The sequence below is a fragment of the Megalobrama amblycephala genome, linkage group LG14 (genome assembly GCF_018812025.1).
Source record: "Megalobrama amblycephala isolate DHTTF-2021 linkage group LG14, ASM1881202v1, whole genome shotgun sequence".
NCBI classification, from domain to species: domain Eukaryota; kingdom Metazoa; phylum Chordata; class Actinopteri; order Cypriniformes; family Xenocyprididae; genus Megalobrama; species Megalobrama amblycephala.
Genome location: NC_063057.1, coordinates 3,413,298 through 3,437,211, shown reverse-complemented (window position 1 = coordinate 3,437,211; position 23,914 = coordinate 3,413,298). Strand labels below are relative to the sequence as shown.

At 38.8% G+C, this 23,914-nt stretch overlaps 1 long non-coding RNA gene across 1 annotated transcript in view; it reads left to right on the top strand.

The window, feature by feature from the left end:
* The first annotated feature begins 223 nt into the window (after nt 1–223).
* The window catches only part of LOC125244682, a 34,243-nt gene continuing 10,552 nt past the window's right edge, over nt 224–23,914 (top strand). Inside the window, exons 1-2 of the long non-coding RNA XR_007179356.1 lie at nt 224–413; nt 11,274–11,366. This is a non-coding gene — a long non-coding RNA (uncharacterized LOC125244682). The remainder of the gene's footprint in view (nt 414–11,273; nt 11,367–23,914) is intronic.

The window sequence follows — 23,914 nt, the reverse complement described above, 5'->3', positions numbered from 1 at the left end:
CAACATGGTATAATACATGATCTGTGGGCTGTTTTTAACTGAAACTTCACAGATACATTCTGGAGACACCAGAGACTTATATTACATCTTGTAAAAAGGGACATAATAGGTCCCCTTTAAGTTTTAATTTTGCTTCCTCCTGTTTACACTCAAGTTGCCCGTTAGTTTCTCACCTGTTTGTTAGTAATTCAAACATTATTTCACCAACATATCTGACCTCAGCTCACCTGACCCCACAGCCACGGATGCACGTTACCTTCAGATGAAGTGCATTTGCCACCTGAGGAGAAGTCACGCCGTGCGGCCGCCAATTTGGTTCTTGGAAATCGCACCTCAATGACGCACATCAAAATTCAATCACACACAAGCACCATCCAGGCACCCACCTCCACCCCCTTGTTGACTTGATTAAGGTGAGTGGGATCGCTTCAAAACCTTCACGCACACACACTCTCTTGCACACAAACACAGGAGGGGCTCATAAGTCTGATTTCAAAGCTTCATAATTGGGAAAGGATATTTTAGACCTGGTGTGGAGCCCCGTTCCTTTATTGTTTCCTGAATTTAATGCACACGAGGCACGATTACGGTATGAGGGTCCATTTAAAGAACAACTCTGTGCTGAAGATGAAGAAACCTCGTCAACAGCCATGTCGTACCCTGCCATTACTGCTTCAGTTCCCTACTCCTATCCTGCTATTTGTTCCCATTAAAAAAGCCTACTAGAAGGACTGCAATTCATTCAGACGTATTGTATGTGGTAATGTACACTATTAAGTACCAGTATATTGAAACAAACCTTTGATTAAATGTATTTGAATCACAAAGAAACAGCAAGAATCCTCCCTTGCCTTTGTTAATGAGGGCCTCATTGTGCTACCTGTGCTCACCGACTTTTGTGCCTGTGGTTTCAAGAGGCCTTTCTTCGCAGTTCTACTCTAATATTAAATCAAATCAACTTGGGGAGGAAAAAAAGGCTTTTGTTCACATTTGAATAATTTGTACATATTGTTAGTTATACTGGCTGATCCTGTAACAATGTAAGGAAGGAAAAGACGTTATTTCCCCCCCCCCCCCCCAGCATAATTGGCATTAAAATGATGGCTGCTTTGAATAGTTATTTTTTATTTAGGTTTACTTTAGGTGTATAATTTGTTTGTTCATTATGCATTCATGCAATTCACTACGCTAATTTGTGTTGCGATTTCATTTGGATACGCCAACACAAACAAACAAAAACAAACTTGAACCGAGCACGCATGTTGCTGCATTTTTATTCGCGGCGTAATCCAAAAAGCTTTGAAAGTAAATATGCGGCCAAAAGGGTACAAAAACAAGACTTTTAAACACTCGAGCACCTTAAATACACAATACAAAGGCATTGCTCAGCCATACCGAGAAAGGCGTGCAAATCTATGTAAGTATCATACTGTTTGCATAATAGATTAGAAATTAGCATTTTTGTTCATTTTCCATGTATGCACAGTGCCCTGGAAGAAAAACGCTCCATGCATATCAGATCAGCCAGCCTTCCATTTTGCGCAGTATATTATTTGACAATCTAAAATGTGTAATTTGCATGAAATTGCTTAATTAAAACACAGTCACTTGGGGTATTAATTTCTTTGTCTGCCGACGGAGTGCGGCGCAGGCAGATGTAAAGGGCTGTCAGGGAGGAATGTCAGGGAGAGAGAGGGGGGACACCGTCCCAGCATGCCACGTCTTGGCTGGGGAGGGTTACGATGCCTGGCTGCCCGCCTGCCTGCTTTGGGCATGCTTGGTAAACGGAGGGCCCTGCTTTGGCGGGATGCAAAGGGGAGGATGGTGGGGTGATGGAGGAGGAGTGTGGCTGGCAGCGTGCCATTGGCATGTGAGATCTGAGAGTTGGTGATTGCGATAGAAAACATACTTGTTGTATGTTGTATTTTTATATGTATTTTTGTGTAATAATTTTATTTTTGTTCATCCTGTTACTCACTGTAGACCATAATGTTTAAAATAATTAATTGGTTTGAGTAAACTCAAATTAAACAAATGAGTTCAATCAAATGAACTTTTATGAGTATTTAGAACTTTCTTTTTCTTTTAAATTCATGAAACTGACACATTTTAAGTAATCTGAATTGTTTAATTGTTTTGAGTTTTATTAACTTGTTTCTTTTAATTTAGACAAACTTAAATTTTCCTGAGACTGGAATGGGATTTCCCAGCATGCTTTGCCATAATACTCGAACAGGAGAGCAAACGCTAAAATTAAATGTTATATAATGTTTTTTTTTTTTCTTTTTTGTGCAAGATTCATGTTAAGTGGGATTTTGTAGTGTTTAATACTTTGCTGTGCTAATTTAGAAGAGTTTTTTTTGTTGTTGTTTTGTTTGTTTGTTTTTTTTGGGGGGGGGGGGGGGGGGTTAAGATTACATGATAATTTTAAGTTAAATGTATGAATTAACTTATCAAAAATTTCAAGTTAAGAGCAATTCAAATGTATGAGTACAAAATTGGAATCTGCCAGTTCTGCTTACTTAAACTTTCAATTTCATAACTCAAAAAAAAAAGTTTTAACTTAGATTAACTCTGATTATCTCAGTTTTTCTTTTTGAGTTTTGCCAATTTATTCAGGTTTGCAGTGCCTGTTGAAGTAGATGTTTAGTATGCAAACCCATGGAAAATATATTCTTGTGGAAAATATTTGATAAAAAAAAAAAAAACATTTTGAAGGAAATACCAAGATTTCTTTTTTAAAAGCTCGAGAGACTTAATGGAGCACTTTTATTTTGGGTATCAACTGAGATTTTCCTGTAACACTTTGTGATGGTCCACTTAAGACATTCTGCTAACTATAAGTAGCTTTGCAACTATGTCAACTAACTCTCATTAGAGTATAAGTAGATTGTCTGTTTAATATCTGTTAAAACTTTATTTTAATGATACCCCAACAGACATTCTACTGTCTACTGTCTAACTACATGTCAACTTATTCTACCCTTACCCTATCCTAACAGTCTACTACAGGCCACTAAAACTTTACTTGACATGTAGTTGTAAAGTTGGGCTACTTATAGTTAATAAAATGTCTAAAGTGGACCATCGAAATATTGTAGTGTAACTGATTTTTCTCCTTAAATACTGTGGAGCCTTAAACAAATTTGACAAAATTGTTGACATACAATAAAAGTAGTAGCTGAAACATTTATGAGTGGCAGTCAGCTCAAGTAACTTACTGTAAATTGATCTCCAAATAATCTCATCTGTGACTAGGAGAAACAACTGAGAAGTTAAAGAGATCACATTAATTATTTTATTTGAATCACCTAGAATCACCTAAGTAAGCACATTTGTATACAAATGTATAATGTTCTGGCCAAACCTTGTAACAAACGTTTTATTATAGGAAAGAATAACAATAAAATAGCTATTTTTGGAACAGAATATATCGTGCACATACACACTAAAGAAATCAACCGCTCAAATACATGCTCTTAAAGACTGAAAGCGTATTGGTAGATCATGACGCGTCAGATGAAATGTCCCGTTTCTAGTTTGTGAAGTGTCAGTGTAAGTCTCACGCTGTACCCTTTTGTCTTAAATATCAAAGCCAACATGGGCACGTTAACATTTGAATATTTTCCGGTTCTTCATAAGGGGAGATCGTACAATAGTGTGGGGTGGGGTGGGGGGGGCTCGGTGTAGTGAAGTAGCACATATCAAAATGAAAGAGCCCTTTTTCTTTCTCTCTCTCCCTCTCAATCGCTCTCTCATTCTCTCTCTCTCACATCAGTGACTGCCTGTGAAGGGCTTCCAAATCACAGTCCTTGTACCATTCAGCACATACAAAAGGGCTGTGTGAGCCTGAGCAGGCAAGGCCTAATTAAAATCCTTTAACAGAGAGAGAAAGAGAGGGGCACATCGAGCTGGGCTGGGATTGTAAAGGAGGCTGTCACTGAGTTGGGGCGTCGACAGCCACACACAGACTCTGTGACAGCTCTCCAGAGCAGCTACCACATACGCCATTTGCTCAGAGGGCCTTAATTGGGTCTTTGATGTCCCTTAGAAAGGTGGCAGAGAGATGGAAATGTTATCGTCGCCCACTTTCATACTGCCTACCAGCTTAGATTGTTTATGACTTAAGATGTGCTTCTTCTGCTCGCTGTCTTTTTACACCTACCTCTTTCTCGCTTTCTAATAGGGATGGGTTAGGATGCTCGATTAGTGGGGTCAACATGTGAGTTTATCTTGTTTCCCCCTTTGTTTTTAGAGGTAGTGCTATTTTAATAATAATAATAATAAGTTACATTTTTTTAAATTGTTACAATATGAATTTCATCCCTTAATTTTTAGCTAAAACATTATTGCTAAATGTAACAATCAACAACAACAATAATAATAATCATAATAATCATCAAAATAATAATAATAATTATTATTATTGATTTTATTACTATTATCATGGTTTATATTTTGTTACAAAAGCAATTTCATCTATTAAAATTTTATAAAATATAGATAAATAGATAATGGATAATCATAGCTAAATTATAGCTGCAACAACAGTAATAATAATAAAAATAATAGTTATAATTTAATTTTTACAAGATATTTGTAAAAAGAGAGATTTTGTTATTTTTAAAGCAATTTTCATCACTTAATTTTTAGCTAAAAAAATTGCTAAATATAACAACAACAATAATTCAAATTGTTACAAGAGATAGCATTAATATTATTATTACTACTAGTATTTTTATTCTAATTATTACTTTTATTGTTATCAGAATTATTATATCTTTGTTACAAAAGCAATTTATTTTTAGCTAAAATATCATTGCTAAATTACAGTGGCAACAACAGTAATAATAATAATAATAATATTTTTTTAAATGTTACAAGATTGTTGTTGTTGTTGCTATAGTGATTCCATCTCTTAATAGTTTAGCTAAAATATTATTGCTAAATTATAGCAACAATAGTAGTAGTAGTAGTAGAAGTAGTAATAATTTTGTGGTTGCTGCTGTTATTTTTATATTTTCTAAAAAAGAAATAGTAGGGGATGAATTGAGATACTTCTCAGAAAGTTTTATTTCATGCTCAAGTTGCGTCTGTCCCAAAAACACGTTCGATCTGCATAATAGCTCTAAATCAGCTTAATTATGCAGAACGTCCATAAGACTGACCAGTAGACTACTGTTACATGCAACCCATTGACTAGCCGTTGTTAAAAATATGTTGCACATCCCTACTTCCAATGTCATTACTCCGTTAGCTCGCATTTTAACTCCAGTCAGGGTCGTAGCATCTGTAACTTCCACTTCGTGCTTAATTCTCACCCCATAAATTCACAGCCATTGCAATGGGGTAATAAAACAAGCGCGTATGTATGTGTGTTTGAGCTAGGAAGGCTAGAGAGGGGTGAGTCCCTGCTGCCACCACTGATCAAATGAAACAACAAGGGCAACGGCAGCTAATGCGGGGAGCTGTTTAGTGCAGGGCTGCCTTTTGAAATGATGATGATAATGGATTCAGTCCGCTCATTAATGGAGTCCGAGTGCTCGTTAGAGTGAACAAACAAGCCAGCCTGTCAGCACTGGAAATGCCAAGTGCCGGCAACTGTCTCCGTTTTATGTGAGGACACCGCGTTCTCGCCATTTACCCACCTACTCCACCCCCAACATCAAAGTCGGTGGCGGGGACCACCGCGACACACCAACCACGCCACCCTCGGAGGCGGCTCAGGCGAACAGGGTCGTCGGGTCAAGAGGGATGAAATCGATTCCCTCTCTTTTGGCTCCGTCCTCACATAAGTGGAGAGTTTGAGCTAGTGTATTCGCTCATACAAGCAGTAACTAGTGGGAGTCTTTTTATTTAAAGCTGATATGTGTCATTTTTTTTCCCAATCAGTCATATTAGAGAAATTTCACATAATGCCTATTGTCAAAAGTGTAGCGATGCATGAAGAAATTAATAATTTTAATGGTACAAGACGAATGGCTCGTTTCTACCGAGCGATACAGTACGGTACAGTACAGTATGATTCGGGAGCGTAACCCTGGTCCGGCTTGCGTTTCCACCGCCAACAGTACCCTTACTTGGTGTATGTCGGAAAGTAGCGATCAACGTCATTCTCACGTGAAGAACAATGTGACACAGCTAACAACAATGGAGGACATACAGCTGATCTTGTTCTTGCTTCTTGGCATGTGGCTGTTTGTCACAAGAAGACGACAATATTTTAATATTTAAAAAATGGCGCCCCTTGTGTTGTCATTCCCCCTGTAGCACACACAAGTGACGATTCTCTGCTAACCAATCAACATTCTGCAGCGGGTCTAGCTCCACCCTTTTGGTAACAGACTGCTGTGCTATGTACCCCAACGGAAGGGTCCCAAAAAAGTGGTATGGTACAGTTCGGTATTTTGGTACCATTCACAACTTCTGACAATCGAAGTGGAAATAACTACAGTACGGTATGGTACCGTACCGAGCAATAAAAATGCTACGCGTAAAAACGGTTGGTTCTCTTAAAGTTCTTTTCCTCAATGTTCCTAGTATAAAGAATACATAAAAAAATACAAAAAAATATAGTTAATATAATGGGACAATTCATTATAAAGTAAAATATTGATAAATTTACTTTTTTTTTTTTTAAATTTACAGCGAAAAACTTTAAATTGGCATTCCCAGAATTCACTGTGACACTTAAAATTTTATGTTTTTTCATTGAAATAACAATCGCTGCATCTGAAATCAAATAGTTCCCTAGTATATAGTATGTGAAAAACAGTTCGCCAACAGAATAGTATTTCCTAATACATAGTATCTGAAAATTAGTAGGCGAAAAGTACCCTAATGACTTCCGTCGAGATTCTGAATTGCACACAATAGACACTTTAATATCCCATTAGGCCACGGGAAAGGATTTGTGAATGGCAGTGAAGCCATGCAACTGACTCCGTAGGTCACATGACAGTGACAACATGGTGGATGTAGTATGTCTGAATTTCATTCATACTATACACACTCATAGTATATACAAAGTACTTTTTTAACAGTTGTTAAGTAAGTTTCAAACCAAATGTAGTACCTACATGATTTCTGATGTAGCAAATGTTTCTTTTTAGTTTTTTCTCATTAGTTATGTACGTTAGTCAGAGCCTAAAATTAACACTCGCTAAACGCCAAATGGGAGTAGAAATTAGAGTTGGCGAGTATATAAAACAGTGTCACTTGCCAGTTGGGCGGTAACATTTTTATGAATTCGAACGATGCATGAACATGAATAATGCTCGAAACAGTTGATGGACCAGTGCTGCATCATCACAAAAGTTTAAGCCTTGACAATTAAAATATTTAAGCGCAAGAAGACGCAAAAGGGAGCCCATTTCATTACTCACCCAGAAAGCCATCATCACACTAAACTGAGCTCTCTTTCACGTCTTCTTGTGCTTGAGCAGACAAATTCACACAAAATTATGTCAAAAAATAGCAAATATTTTAGTAAACATAGTCGCTATGTCTTAAGTGAACGTAAACAGTTGAGAAAGTAAACGCATGTGTGCAGTATATTGGATCTGTGCATTTCTCTCTTAAAGTGACAGCAGCCTAATATTCCTGCTGCTGTCTGTGTTTTTAATGTTAAAAGGACAAAGAAAAAAAATCACTCGCTGCTCTTGACTGAATAACTTTTGTAACTTTAATAAGGATTAATTAATAAGGATGTTTAATTTATACAGTGACTATGCAGTGTTATTTTACATTTGCTTACTTTATTACATTTCTGTACTTGAAAACTACTGTCAGACCTACATGAAAAACCTGAAAAGCACTGTTTATTTCATTTTTATCTTTGTTATATTGTATTGATTTGTGCTTTTGCTTGTAATTTGATTATTTGTTCTTATTTTATTACTGACTATTTACTTGTCTTTAATAATGTTTTAAATTTATATTAGTTGGGCTAGTAGTTTTAGCTGTGGTATTGAAATTGGATATTGAAATAGAGAATTATGAATTTTCACTGGTAAAATTGTGGTGTCATAACTGGCCAGTTTCATGGACGGTAAAATATATTTATGGCGGGTCCATTTTCTTAAGTTACGGAAATTGGCAGGTGTGGCAAAAGGTTAGTTTTAGGCCCTTGCTATTAGTACATCAGTATTATCTTAAACTGTGAAAAATAATATGATCTGTTAGTCTTGGCAACTTGTGTTTTTACATTACTTAAACTCATTAAAAAAAATGGAAACAGTAGTGTTTGTTAAAACATTGAAGGAGGGACCCGTATGCAACTGTTGTGGTTAGTTTCTCTATTCTCGCACGTTCTTCTGTGTGAAATTCTTACATGCTCTTACATGTTCTGAAAACAAAATTATTAACATGTTTCACCTCCGCTGATACTGAAGCACTGCACTCTAATAAAGCAGAGAGTTTCTCCTCCCCCCCCACATCCTTCAATTAAACATTGGGTGAGTTAAACTGAGTCATCTACTGTATGTCAGACGATCCTCGATCTCCCAGCGTCTTTGAACCCATCAAAAAATAAAATGACAACATCTTGTCAAGGAAGTTGAAAGATCAGAGGACTTTGGTTCCAGAGATAAAATCGCTAGGGTCTGTCACCATTTCACAGAAGTTCTAGCTTCCACCAAGCACGTAATAAATGAACGTTGGCTACTTTTTTGTGATTCGTAACGCACCTTATCTTCCCACAACAGATCTTTGCTAATCAGCGCCTTGTCTTAGTACTTGTCACATTCTTCTCTTGTATACATAGTAATCATACCTCTCCATATCAGAAATGAACTATAATACTGATTAAGTTTAGGGTTTCATTTTTTTTCTTCAAGTGCAACAAAGTGTGAAGTTTCAGATAACGCTGTGTTCTGCATGAAAGGAACATTTGATCATATTATATAGGGGGTTTTTTGGAGGCAGAAAGAGAAAAAAAGATCACCAATGAAAAGTCATCGCCCATTAAATTCAGGCAAAATTACTCGGGTTGCATTAAGAAGCTTTTAAAAAAAAGAGAGAGATAGAGAGAGATATGTATCATGCATGTGGAGATGCATAAACATGACGGGGCAGCTTAAGTAGAAAATGAGATCTGATGCCTTACTGAAGAAGAGACCTCGTGCTCAGAATGCATTTAAATTTAAATATTCATATCATTATAATCCAGAGGAATATGTAACGACTGTATGATATTTTATTGAGGAGGTTTTAAAAATGAATGCTGTCCCAACTCCTTAATAAAAATCCTGCCAAAGCTCTTAGTAGTCATACTGAAGGCGTTCCTCTTTGGTGTCATGCCAGTCAAGTCTGCTACAGGTCCTCGAGTGCTTTGCCCAGGCCCCCCACACTCTCACAGGAAGTCTTTCTTCTAGCTGTATTTACTTCTTTCTTTGAATCGTCAGATTGTTCTCGTACATGTATATTTTCAGAAAAACATGTCAGAGTGTGGATGCATACGACAATCCCGCGTGTGTTCAGTCTCACAACCACACACAAACATTTACTTTCCTGTCTAAATGGGGACATATCAAAGATTTATAATTTTATTTTATATAAAATTAATAAATAATGGCTACAGATAAACCTTCAATTCATGTAAAAATTTATGTGTGTGTATATTTTAATACATATATACTCTATCTCTCTCTCTCTCTCTATATATATATTTTTTTAAATATAATAAAAACAAAAAATATAAGAAAATTTAAATTGTGATATGTATTGTGTTAGCAGTGCATCGAAAATCGCAGTTATGGTAAGGGGCGTGACATTTCCCAAACACGCTCGAAGCAGTTGACCAGTCACAACACACTGGTCCAGCCGACCAATCAGAGCACATTACGCTTTTCGGGAGGAGGGGCTTTATAGAGACAGGAACTAAACAGAGCATTACTGACAGACTGGGAAGAGAGGTGCTGCAACAATGTAAAATATGTTATAAATAATGTTTTTAGAATTCATTCAAGCATGAAAACCTATTCTAGTAGACCCCAAAAACAAAATCAAGACTTGTAGAAGAGCATAATATGCCCTATTTAATGCAAGTGTCTGAGTGTAAGAGTGATGAATTAGTGGTTGTGCTGCAAATATTCCATGTTTTCTTAAGTTTTAAGTGATCATCAATGCAAAGATGTGGCAAATGATTGAGTTTGGGGTTTATAGTATATGCCGCATCCTTGTGAAAGTGTGCATCCACCTGAGGATCAGCTTCCAGGAGATCCGTGATATTGCTTGAAAGATTCATATCATTCTAACACACTGTACGTTTGTGGTCCAGGTGTGATGTGGAGTCGGTGCAGTAGGCTCCTGTTGTGTGTGAGGTGTGAAAGGCAGTGCACACTTCTTGAGGAGTTGAGGACAGATTGAGTTCTGTACTGCTGAACAGCTGTCATTCCCTGCTCACTGTCAAACAACATACAGGGACACCTGGGGTTCTGTCAGCTCTACCACCATCCAGAACATTTATTTATCTGAGGAGGAGAAAGAAAAGCTAGAATAACACAAAGAGAAGATGATGGTAAGTGGTTTAACTGTCGTTTAACAGTATCCAAACAGCACTACTTAAAGGGTCAGTTCACCCAAAAATAAAATTTCTGTCATTAAGTACTCACCCTCATGTCGCTCCAAACCTGTAAGACCTTTGTTCTTCAGAACACAAATTAAGATATTATTGATGAAATCAACCCCTCCATAGACAGCAATTTAATTATCACTTTCAAGGCCCAAAAAGGTTGTAAAGACATTGTTAAAATAGTCCATGTGACTACAGTGGTTCAACCTTAATTTTATGAAGTGACGCGAATACTTTTTGTGCTCAAAAACAAAACAAAAATAATGACTTTATTCAACAATTTGTTCTCTTTCCTGTCATTCTTCTACGCTGTTTATGTTGTAGACACAGTGCAGCGCTTCCAGGTTCTACGTCAGAACGCCGACTCAGTATCGGTCAGAGAGCTCTCGGATTTCATCAAAAATATCTTAATTTGTGTTCCGAAGATGAACGAAGGTCTTACGGGTTTGGAACGACATGAGGGTGAGTAATTAATGACAGAAATTTCATTTTTGTGTGAACTAACCCTTTAAACAATCTTTTATGTTTAGAATGCCATAATAGATTTATTTATGTATAATTGATATGAATATATCAGAAAAAAATCCACTCAAACACATCATCTTTTTGACTTAAGACTTGATAATTCCTGCTACATTTTGTCATTTAGTTGACTGTCCATTGTTTAACTTCCTCTTGATCGCTCTATATTCATGCTCAGATTCTCACACCTCCAGCTCAGCGTTGATATCTGTTCAGAGAGAGACAGAGAGAATGAAAGAATGGAAGGAGGAGGTGCAAAGAAGAGGAGGAGGTAAAAATAAATTGCATTCCCCTCCTAACAGGGAGCCTTCACTAATTATGCTGTTTGAGTCCTCACAGAAGCCAAGTCTTCTAAATAGACCTGTGCTCGCTGAACCCTGAATCGGGGGGTTCCTGGCGGTGCCCAGCCGGGCTCGGCTGCCCTACTTCCTGTCGTTAATTATCTTTTGTTTGCCCTTGATAATCCGCGGCCCGCCGTGCCCGTAATGAAAGCTCTGAATCACCGCTAAGTGTAAAAAACAATGGCATTGTCATTACCACATCATCAGCGCATTATAAATAATGAATGAAACGTGCATTAGGCAGACAGAGGGAGAGTTTATGAAAATGACTTGTGAGAATAGATTAAATTACAACTATTATTACTTTTCCTTTTGATGTAGTGCATCAGAGTAATTACAAAATTGTATAAAAAGGGATTCCATTCTCCGCGAGCGATATAAAAATCAAATTTATGTTACGAGGGAATTGTGTCTTGAGTTGACAGTACTTAATGTATTATTTTAAATAACATTTTCTTAAAAACATCCCTTTCACATTCAGAAGGACATCATTAGGACGAGAATAAAGCATTCATTTTCCACTTGGCCGAACGTGAATGCGATCCAGTAGGTGTGTGTACACACGCGTGCCGACGAATAAAACCCTTCGTGTGATAAGCAGCCATTAAATGTCGGCCTGCTGCATTCTCGTCCCTGATTTTGCTTTACGATCTTCATAAATCTGTCGGCAAAACTTATCGAGTCACAACGATAGACTGCGTTGGACCATTAGTTTGCAGTAGCACCTTGTCCTTTTTGGTGGGAAATACACCCGGATGGGCATCGGTTATGGATTAGAGATTCATAAATCTGACGTGCAGATGCAAATTGAAAAAGTCAACTGTTTTTCCCGATCAACTGGGATTATCTGTTGGAAATGGAAACCAGTGTCCTAATGAGAATATCTCAATGTTTCAAATAGGTACGTACACCTGTGTGCAGCGAATGAGATGACACATACACCGACAATTCGTCATTTGTTCATGGAAGTTTTCAAACTGTGGAAATGATGTTATTACTGGACGGCTGCATTGTGCGGGTGTAATGTGCTATTTGCCATGCCAGGCCTGGGTTTTGCAGATGGAAATTAAAGGGAGAAAATTGCTACTAACTACTCAATTACAGCGCTTGATGGTTATGCTGACCTCGGTTGGCAGCAATGGCAACACCGGGCCAATCATGTGGCCCAGATGGCATTAAATTAGAATAGGAAAAGAGAACGATTGCACATATTCATCGTGCAAAAGACATTTGAATTACCTTGGACGCTTCGGCTTGATATCGAACAATTAAGTGCAGTGATAGGATTTTATGGGACAGTTTAGAGGCAACGTGCATACAGGAATCACAGTGCAGTGGAGAATTGGCCTTAGATTTCAAATCTGTCAATTAAAGGCCTTCTTATTATTCCCCAAGAGGCGACTCTGCTGTTTACCATTTATTTATTAGCTTTATTTGCAGTTTCCATGTACTTACTTGAAGCACCTACCTAGGCCAGATGGGGAAAAGAGCTCAAGTATATAAGAATGTATCTCATATGAGACACATTCTTACCCAGGAGATGGTCACCAAACTTATTTTCATATAAATCAATTATAGATCTCGATATTAATACTCGATACAGTTGTTTGTATTCCACCTTTAGTGTTGATTACAGCGTGATGTGTGTACATAGCATATATTATTTATATCGAAATTCTGCACGGAAGGATTTACAATTACCGAAGGCACTGGACTGATTAATTCCATTGAGTTTTGCTGTCTTGTTTCTGCTGTGTGAAAGCCATCATTTGAAGTCATTTTCTCTGAAGTCTCATCTCTTTAGGTTGATGAAGGGACTTGATATGATAAGTGTTATGATTTTGGTATTGTTCTTTATCTGTGTGTCTCTCCTTATCTCTCTTGTTTGTTCAGATGCACATAAAAGCTTGTCATGAACAGTACTTCATCATTAAGATCAAGAAGTGCCAGTGAAGCCCAAACAAAACTTTTGTTTTGTTTTTTGTCTTATCGCATTGCATTGTTTCATTTAGTCATTAATTTAGTTAGCCAGCAGCCACTCTAACCACTTTGCATCTGAAATAATAAACTAAGTGCAATGTAGTCTTGTCAAAAATGTAGATTTTTCGAGACATATCGACACTGAAATATCTGAAACGCTACATCTGCAATATCTGAAATAGGCCTTCTCATTTTCCGCAGAATAGATACACGATACCAGCTGCGCTTTCTCGCTCTCTCATCTCTCCGACAGCAAGTTGACACACAAACCCGCCTCCCCTCACTCACTCGTTTCATTTGCTCCAGTTGAATATTGTTTGTGTTACAGGGCTTGCATGGGATTGCACGTATTGTGTATAATTTTACTCATTCCCACAGATTTTGTGCTGACACCCAAAGTGCATGCACATAAAGCCGCCTCTCAGTACTAAATTTAGTTATTTTTCGCTGCTTATTGCGCTTAAACAGTCAGATACGCACAAAATAATGTAAAAATGCCGGTTTTGGCGAGTATTGACGTAAACACAGTCAGTTATGTTTTAAGTGCACGTAAACAGTTGAGAAAGAAAACACGTGTAACAGTATAATAGATCTGTGTGTAAGGTCTTAAAGTTACAGCAGCCTAATATATCTGCTACCAAATTATTAAAAATATATGTATGGCAGTTTTTCCCCATTGTATAAATGTCAAAATTGTGGCCAGTGAAAATGCTGAGTGGCTAGTAACTTTGGAAATCCACTAGCCACAGTGGCTGATGAGCAAAAATTGGTAATATATATATGCAAGTAAACTGTATTATACACTATAAGGACTGAGCAAAAATGAAAATTTTTCCAAATTTGGCCACATGATGGAGTGTCACTTTAGAAAACTTATTGCGACACACCATCTTCATTGAAATCTTCTAGCGTCTAGACACTGTTATCAACCCTCTATATCAACCTTGTTAGCATTACTCATACAAAATGTCTTATGACTGATAGTTTGTGGAGTATACATCACATCTGTAATAAATCCTGACTGATGTAACCGGGCTTAGTCAGACAATCTCTTTAAACCTGGACAATGCTGCTTGGTCATTAAAGGCCTCTGGCCTCCTTGAAAAGCCTTGACTCTTTGTTTGTCCAGTGGTCTCACTGAGATGTTCTATGGATTGCATTCAGCTGTAATTCTAGGCAGCCACTAAACCCAGCCGGAGTCAATAGCCCATAAGTCTCTTGTTTATCACCAGATCAATTGCTCCACTTCACAAGGGAAGGAGAAGACTAATTGTTTTAGGAATAATCTCTCTTTGTGCGTGCGGATGTGGCTTCGACACGCAGAAATGGAAAACGATTTTAACCTCTCATCCTAGATGAGAAGACGCACTTCTGTTTGTGCACGCGAGCATGTTTATAAGTCATGAGAGCACTTTTGTGAGTTTGAGATGATTGCAGCTAAAAACACTCTTCATTTAGCCACACTTCATGTTTCATTTAGTACCACTTTTTGACTCAATCCTGCTCTTTCTTGACCTTGAATCTCCCAAACGCCAGGTTTCGTTCCAACACATTAGTCACTAAACTCTGTTTTGGCGTAACCAGCAGTAGCTTCGGGATGTTTTCATTCATTCACTCCATCTGCCCTGTGAAAAAAGGGCAGTGTGACTGAGCTATAATGCACAGAGGGCCGTTCCCCTGGTCTGCGGGTGAAAGCCCTTCCTTTTGGGATCAATTACTTGGCATCGGGATCTTTAAAAAAGAAACCTGCCTTATTAAAAGTCCACACGGCACCCTGAGATCTCATGTTTGGGGTTCCTGGCCTCGGCGCGGCTATTTATTAGCATATAATATTTAAAGGTCAATGGCTGTTTTACATAGGCACTCTATTAGACTGAGGTCATGTGTATTGTTTCATTGCAAGCATAAAATTTAGCGTTTTTGCTCTTTGCTTTCAAAACATTACGATTGCATGGCCGTCCTCTCAGGGGAAAATGCGAGAAGCAGTGTTGATTTTGCCTCTGAATGTAGCCTTAGATATACACTAATACTCATGTATTGTAATGCATTGAGTTCATCTTTTTTTTCTTTACTTTTTTATTTTTTTGAAGCACCGCACAGAGAATACCCACAACTCCTTGGGAAGTCGTCTCTATTGGCAAATCATCGGAGAAAGCGCACAAAGAGAAGGTACCGTGTTCGACATAGCCGCTGATCAAAGAGGCCGGAGGCTGGTGGAGATGGAACGGCTCTCCTCCATGGATAAAACTGTATTATAGTGTATTAAACAAAACCAGTGAAGGAGCAGAGGAATCCCGCCAGTGCTTTCAGAAGTGCTAAATGCTGGGTCCCAGTAGAGTCTATTAGACCCCCATCCTGCACTGGTACTGCATTGTAGAGAGCGAGTGAGAGAGAAAGAGATATCTCACTTTGTGTCTTCCTAGAACAATATTTAAGCTAGAAACTCAGTATAGAAGGACTAAGGTGTTTTGTCCAAAGACTGCTGGTGGTAATGAAAGGCTTATGGTGCACTGAAAAGTTTTAATAATAGGAATAATGTGAACCTTTCCATTGCTGTCTGATTTTAGAGTTTTCTTTTTCTTTTCTTTTTTTCTCTTGTAGGATCAATTTATTTAGCAATTTTTTCTTTAGTAATCTTATGTAAATCATGGTTGCTTGCATGGTTTCATGCCGTAACATATAATGTCCTCCAAAAATTTGGAAACACACTAGGAGTAAAAGTGGGGTTTTGTAAAATCATCAGAAATCTTTATCATTTCTTGGCGTAAATGCATTAAAGTAGGTTTTTAAATATTATTATATTATATTATATTATATTATATTATATTATATTATATTATATTATATTATATTATATTATATTATATTATATTATATTATATTATATTATATTATATTATATTCCGAATTCATTATTTTTCATTTAATAAAATGCTTACTTTGTATTATTCATTATCAATGCAAAGTCATCACAAAATCTTTAAAGTCTTGGGAGGGCATTGTAGGTTAGTTTTAAATAAGATAATTTTCCACGAAAACAGCAAAAAAAAGAAAGAAGCAAAAACAGCAAAAATATTTTTTTACTACTGTACCTTTAAGGATTCTTTTAATGTAAATGGCAGTAGTGTTAGCGTGCAAGTCACACATAAGTATGCATGCATGGGCTGTCGCAAACAAGAGTTTAGTTCTTACTTTCAAGATTTAAATGAGGTCTACAATTCACAAAGTCATAAAAAGACAAGGCATCAAGTTCTGTACCGAATCAAATCAAATCACTGTACCGAACCAAATGTCACCCACCTTTGGTAAATGACATCAATGTTTTTTGGTTAACCAACACGTACTAGCACACTTCACACAGCAGTTTGTCAGGGAGGTCAGCGTGTTCATGGTTATTATGTCAATACCATATTTTGAACAGCCTGTTATAGAGTTCAGAAATGCTTTAAATGGACTGAAAAGAGAGTTTTGCATGGGGTATGTCAAAGCATGTCTACTAAAGTACATCAAACTCTTATTTCAAAAGAGCAGCGAAATCTTATTTTCCATGTAATGCTCCCTTTAATAATCAGTGAATATCTTCACAATATGCTGCATTTATTTATAGACTTGCATTTTTTAAGTAGATCGCTCAGAATCAGAATAATTGGAGCTCTTGGTCAAGCAGTAAGAAAACGTACGGCACTGTGTTATTAGATCTGACAGCAGAGAGGCTTGATTAGATAGTTGCAGTGTAAGATAATCAAGAGTCAAATCACATACATTTTCATTTTTGGTGCTGTATGATCTCTCTCTCTCTCTCTCTCTCTCTCTCTGTACTTGTTTCTGCGACATGTTCTCGCTCGAAAGCATGTAATTACGGCTTGCCCCGGCTGATAAACAGCTCCTGAGCCGCACTCCACCTCGTACAACAACACATGCAACATACTCCAGATCATACGTGTAATCATGTTGTTGAGTCTGATGGACGCAAGTGCAATTACAAGAGAGGCGGTCAGGTGGGCAAAATTAGAGCTGCCATGCTGCTGTTTGGTCGTGGATGCAGTAATGACTACTTAAAGCTGTTTCTGACTAGAGCTGTTTACTCAAAAAAAAAAAAAAATCGTCCGATTAGAGCATTCAGGGCCAATAAATGTATCCTGTTTCTCTCTCTCTTTCCCAGGCTTTCTTCTGTTCCTGTATACTGGATTAAGTGTGGATGTACAGTGCTATTTTAAACCCCCTTTCCCATTGGAGCCGTGAATAACTGGTGTGATTAAACAAGGTGATAAGCTTCCGTTTTTCTTCCTGAATGTCATTCTAGGTTTGCTTTATCGACCTTGCTCTAATTGGCAAACCATTTCCTTGTCGAGTTCAAAAATAATGAATTGATTTGGGCCTCTTTTCTTTGTTAGCTATGTTCGGTCTGCCAAGATGTGTCCGTATATTTGCTTATTTTCCTATTTAATGAGCACATCGCCACGTTCTGTAGGCGTATGCTTGTGTTTGTGTGTGCATGTGGTGGTGGATGTAGTCTTTAATTTATTGACGCTTTCACTGAAGATGAAGACTGAGCTTCAGTTTCAGTTCTCCTTCCTCAAAGATCTTAAATATAATAAAATAATCCCATGATTTACTCAAGCCATCCTAGGTGTATATCTTCTTTCAGACATACACAATCGGAGTTATATTAAAGAATATCCCGGCTCTTCCAAGCTTTATAATGGTAGTGAATGGGGCTCAAGAGTTTGAAGCCCAAAAAAGTGCACCCATCCATCATAAAAGTAATCCACACGGCTCGAGGCGGTTAATAAAGGCCTTCTGAAGTGAAGTGATGGTTTTTGTAAGAAAAATGTCCATATTTAAAAATTTATAAACTATAATAACAACGCCCGTATGCAAGTCGAAACCTCTGACCCGATGTAGGAGTAGCATAATCTTAGGTGAGAATAGACGCCTCTCACAGTTCAAAAAATAGGGCTGGGCAACAAACTCAAGTTCCTCTTTTCTTATATCGAAACCCTCCAACATTTAAAACTCTAAAGTTTTAAATATGGATATTTTTTCTTACAAAAACCCATCGCTTCGCTTCAGAAGGCCTTTATTAACCCCCTGGAGCTGTGTGGATTACTTTTATGATGGATGGGTGTGCTTTTTTGGGCTTCAAAATCTCAAGCCCATTTCATTACCATTATAAAGCATGAAAGAGCAAGGATATTTTTTAATATAACTCTGATTGTGTTTGACTGAAAGAAGATAGTCATGTACACCTAGGATGGCTTGAGGGTCAGTAAATCCTTGGATAATTTTCATTTTTGGGTGAACTATCCCTTTAAGTTCTTCACGCAAGGCCTAGATATAGTGTTTCAGGATATTTCCACAGTGTTTTATTTGGTTCTGTATTGACTTGAGAGGAGAAAACACTAGCTTCATTGTTTTCCTTTTGATTTTGTTCCTTTGGTTTAGGTTTGTTTGTTTATTTATTTTAAAGCTGCTCTGGATGGATTTGGAGGATTTTTCAAAAGGATTCATCAAGTCATTTGTCCTTGAGTCTTTGTGAACAATTCATTGAAAGAACCGACCCATAAAACTCATTTGTGCATGAATCAGAATACACAAGTTGTGCAGTATGTTATGCCCACCAACAAACTTGTTAATTGATTTTGAGGACTTAACTTTTTAACTTATTCCTGACATGAACGTGGCACCATTCTCACAGTTTGCCAACAGTTTGCAAACTCCTACACTAGCTTACATGGCAACTAAACAAACCAAACTTTGACATCAGACGGACTCTGGTCTGGACCAAAACCTCTAGTATGAAAGCGCGCTCAGATAGAGAGATTGTGATGGAGCGGGGTGGGTGGGGGTTGGGGGGGAGATAGTTTCCAGGACAGGGATCTACTGCATGGCCAGGCGCTCAGCCACATCTGACTTTGATTAATTACAACCTCTCCATCCCCCTCATCCTAGTACCTGACAGGGAAAATCCAGCCCTGTACAAGCACAACAGACCAGGAAGCTCCGCCACTTCACTTTCTCACACCGCACTCGTTTTCTCCCTCAGGATGTGCTTTTCAGAACACACTTGCTGAGAGATACAGGGCTGCGCTCTTTTGTCCGTGAGGATGTGGAGCTCTGCCCAAAACAGATCATGCTGCATTAATCAGAGCTGGAAAGTACACAGTTGCCTGGCGGCCCTTCCATCGGATTAGTCGTGCAAGGCTTTAAGCGTTCGCATCACAGGCCTTTTATCAGCCATAAGCGTCTAATTTATGAAGCGCTCCAGCCTTTGCCTTCAGTCAGCGTGAAACCACTAAAAGTGAGAAAGGACAGACCACGAGTCGCATCGTTTTATTTAATGCAGATAATTTTGCGGCATTAACTCCCAAAGAGCTTTTTGCAGCCACTGTGTGGGAGAAAGCAGCGGGTAATGCAAGAACTTAAAGTCCGTAATAGGGCTGGAATTAGCCCTTATTAGAGTTTCTGAATTAAGTTTTTGGACTTTTCGATTGATAAACCCATAGTATACCTCTTTGTCTTTGGGTTCCCATCTAGACACATCCAGAGCGGATGATGTGCAGGGTTTTAGAGGCGCATTGGTGAAATTAGCCAGACGTGAAAGCATATCGTTAATCAGAGGCGGTCATGTCACTTTGATTTTCTCTGTCGTAAGGTCGGAGACATTTGTTTAAGGAAGATGGTCAAGTGTTAGCAAAGGACATGTCTAAATTCACCCAGAGTGATGACTTCCTAATAAACTAATGCAGAATGAGAGGGAAAGGGGTTTAGGGACGCTCTTGGTGGGTGTTAATTAATAACACGGCCCATAGCAGAAAGGTTAAAATTCAGTCTGATCCAAATATCAGGCGGATAAAAGCCACCATCTAGATTGTTGTTAATAAGACCTCAAACTACAGCAGAACTAAGTGCCCGGCCACCTTCCATTGAGCGATTTGTTCAAATATAAAATTGACCTTCAGCTAAGCTGCGGGCGCATTATTGTAATAGCTCAGCGAACGAATGGCCACGCGGCGCTCGCATGCCGTGAATTTGTGCCCGTTCCTTAAGACCGGCTGGGTTCCTGGGTGGGAATAAATGAAAAAGCGCTACAGAAACGGGGCTTGCCGTTCCACTCTCTGGGTGTTTAACCAAGCACAATTTGCAGCTTCAATGAGACAAAGCTTGTGATCAATGCATAATAGCTCCTTATTAACCTCAATTACCACAATTAAGCCCGACTGCCACTGGGCTGCTTTGATGACTTAATTAATCTGATTCAGTGAAGAGGCCACAGTGTCCCCCCATAGTTCCAAGCCTTGACCGACCATGTGGCCCCTGTTAAAAGCACATCTGGTGGAACAAAACATCTCCTCACTGCCAGACAAATGCCTCCACTCTGTGAATGAAAGGCAACCCTCTGCTCTGTGATGTTCATAATGAATGGTACAAGCCCCTTGGCACAGTGCCTTATTGGGTGGCTTGGATAGCTGCCCAGTTTGTTCGCGGCTAATTGCTTAATTGATGCATTGTTTTTAGCGGCGATATGAATTGCTCTCATTTCGACAACAAAAGGCATTACACACCATTAGAGAGTCACGGCTCTCTATGTGTGCTTGTTTTAAAGATTTAAGGCTCCTTTTTAGATTTTTCGCATCAATGCGATTAGTAAACACCCTCTTGGAAGATGTCACGCTCTGTGAATAACGCCTGTGGCAGGGTTGTGTAAAGTTCACAATTGAAGAATTGGCTCATTTCAATTCATAAATTAGAATGTGAATTGAATTGGCCTCAACACAAGAAGTTGAATCTCTGTCATCCATCCATCCATCCTTAAGGCTTTTCAAGCTTTTTTTAAAACTTTCAAACAAGACTTTGACAAGCCAACAAGTTCGTCTTGACAACTTTGCTTTTCTAGTTCAAAAATGACAATGATTTTTATTCTGCGGTTTATTTGCTACCACAATTCAGATGTAAGAATTTGGAATTTTAAAAGGCATTCTCATCTAAATTCTAAATGGTCCACAATCATGGCCTGTAACTTCTGGCAACAGCTCCTTCTGTGATTATTTTGCGAGCCAAAGATACAAAGATCTCCCCCTGCCCACGCAAACACAGAAACACTGTTAGTATTTACAGTTCCCTCTTCACAGTTAAAGGAAATGAAATGCCATTTGACTCAGTGTTGGAGCTGTTTAATTAGCAGGCTAAGGGTTAATAAGTTCCTCCTCCGGCGCTGGAGTGTCTCCTCAGGAGAGTTGACACTTCCATAATGCATTCCCTTTCCTGCTAGAGTGTAGCACTTCCACCCCCTCCTCCGTCTCTACATATTCCCACTGAAGTCTGGGATAAAGAGCTGTTTTTCCCCCTCTCTCTGCAGCATGTTTGTCCCCAGACCCTCAGAGAGCATTCCGGAAAGCCGGCAGCCTCTGCGGAGCGTCTTCTGCTGCCAGGGGAGCTCGTGGAACTCGCAGGGATGAAGAGAGCGCCGGCCACATGGAGACACACTGTTACTTATTCATCAGTTCGCAGTTCTCTGAGGGAGGAAACAAGGCCTATGTGCTGTAAACACACTGCCGCACAACACAAAGACTGAAATAACAAGAGCTCAGCCCGGCATCCGAACTGACAGAGATGGGTGCCAGGGAGGTTGTGGATTTGTGTGTATGTTTTGGAAGGGATGACTGAGCGGTAGCTCCCTTGATCATATAGTTCTTTGGGTGCACCAGACTGTTGTGGGAGGAGATGTTGATGCGCGTTGCATATACAACACGAAAGTCATCTCTCTTGTGACCGGACAAATGCGGGTTTTGAACATTTTAATACGAACTGATTGGGGCCAAATGCACAAGCATCCGCAGAGAACGTATGTAAGGGGCTCTGTTTTGGTGAGATTTGGGATTTCACGGGTATAAAAATAGCATAGTTGCCGCCTATTATCTCAACAAGGCAGCGCCATACGTGCCTTTCCCCCTGTGGTGCGAGACACCGGCATTTACATCAGCCTTGCGCGGCAGATAGGAAATTACCTGCTTTGTGATTTGCTTGTCTGCTGCGATTACAGCATTATCATAATGTTACGGTGGAAGAAGCGTACCTGTGAGGGCGTCTGGCCTTCTCTACACCCCCCTTTCTCTTCAAGCAGAGGGGTGCAGGCCCCCTTCGGAGAAGAACCGAGGGTCCACACAGGCGCGTGTCGTGCCGGGCAGGTGGAGGATGCGGTCGGAGGCATCCCCCAGGGGAGCTGGCGGGTGCAGATGCTTGACAAAGCCCCCGTGTAGGCATTCTGATTCAATCAGTGCTTTCTGCTGCAGCAGCACACAGCGGCTCATCCTACTGTTACCACAGCAGCTGCTGCGGAGAAAGTCAGTCATAAGACCAGAGTTGCAAAGTGTAAGAGCAGGTAGTTTACATTAGGCGTTTTGTGATATATTAGTTTTTTCTTATGTAAACAGATTAAAGGGTTAGTTCACCCAAAAATGAAAATTCTGTCATTAATTACTCACCCTCATGTCGTTCCAAACCTGAAAGACTTTCGTTCGTCTTTGGAACACAAATGAGGATCTTTTTGATGAAATCTGAGAGCTTTCTATCCCTCTATAGACAGCTACGCAACTACCACTTTAACACTTCAAAAAGTTCATAAAGAGATCGTAAAACTAATCCATATGAATTAAATGGTTTAGTCCAAATTATCTGAAGGGACTTGATTGCTTTATATGATGAACAGATTTAATTTAAACATTGATCAGCGAACATAAACAAAAGATCAACCGAATCAGCTTCACACGCGAGAACAAACCTCATCCGGAAGCTCAAATGTGCTGCGTAACACATGAGAATGATTCTCATTGGTTCTCGCATGCGTCAAGCAAACGTGCATGAGCTGAATATTTATATCTATATAAAAGCCTAAATTCAAATTGTTCATCATATAAAGCGATCGTGTCTCTTCAGAAAATTTGGACTAAACCGCTGAATTCATATGGAATATTCATATAGTTTTACATTCTCTTTATGAACTTTTTGAAGTGTCAAAGTGTCAGTTGTGTAGCTGTCAATGGAGGGACAGAAAGCTCTCCGATTTCATCAAAAAGATCTTCTTTGCACAAAATGTGTCAGTTAGGCTGCTTATTTATGTCACAATAAAATTTCGTTTATGATGGATGCCACTGGACAGGTTCTAGATGCAAGTGTGTTGCATTTTTGAGTTCCAAAGGTCATGATTTGTTGTGAAATTCACTACAGTGTTCACTTTGAGTGATGGATCTCTGCCAGTCTGTCAATGTAAGGCCCTCAACAAGATCCTCTTTATAGTGTTCAGAGCAATGTAACTTTGGTTTTATAAGGCAAAGTGTGGCATTTGTAATGAAAATAGCACTGTAGAAACTGTACCAGCATTGTTTTTCTCTCCTAATTGATTTTTTAGCATGAATTTACAATTTTTCTGACAAAAAACATAGTTGCATTGTTTTACTATAGTAAAATCTTCTTTGTTGTGTGTGAAGATGGAGTCTGT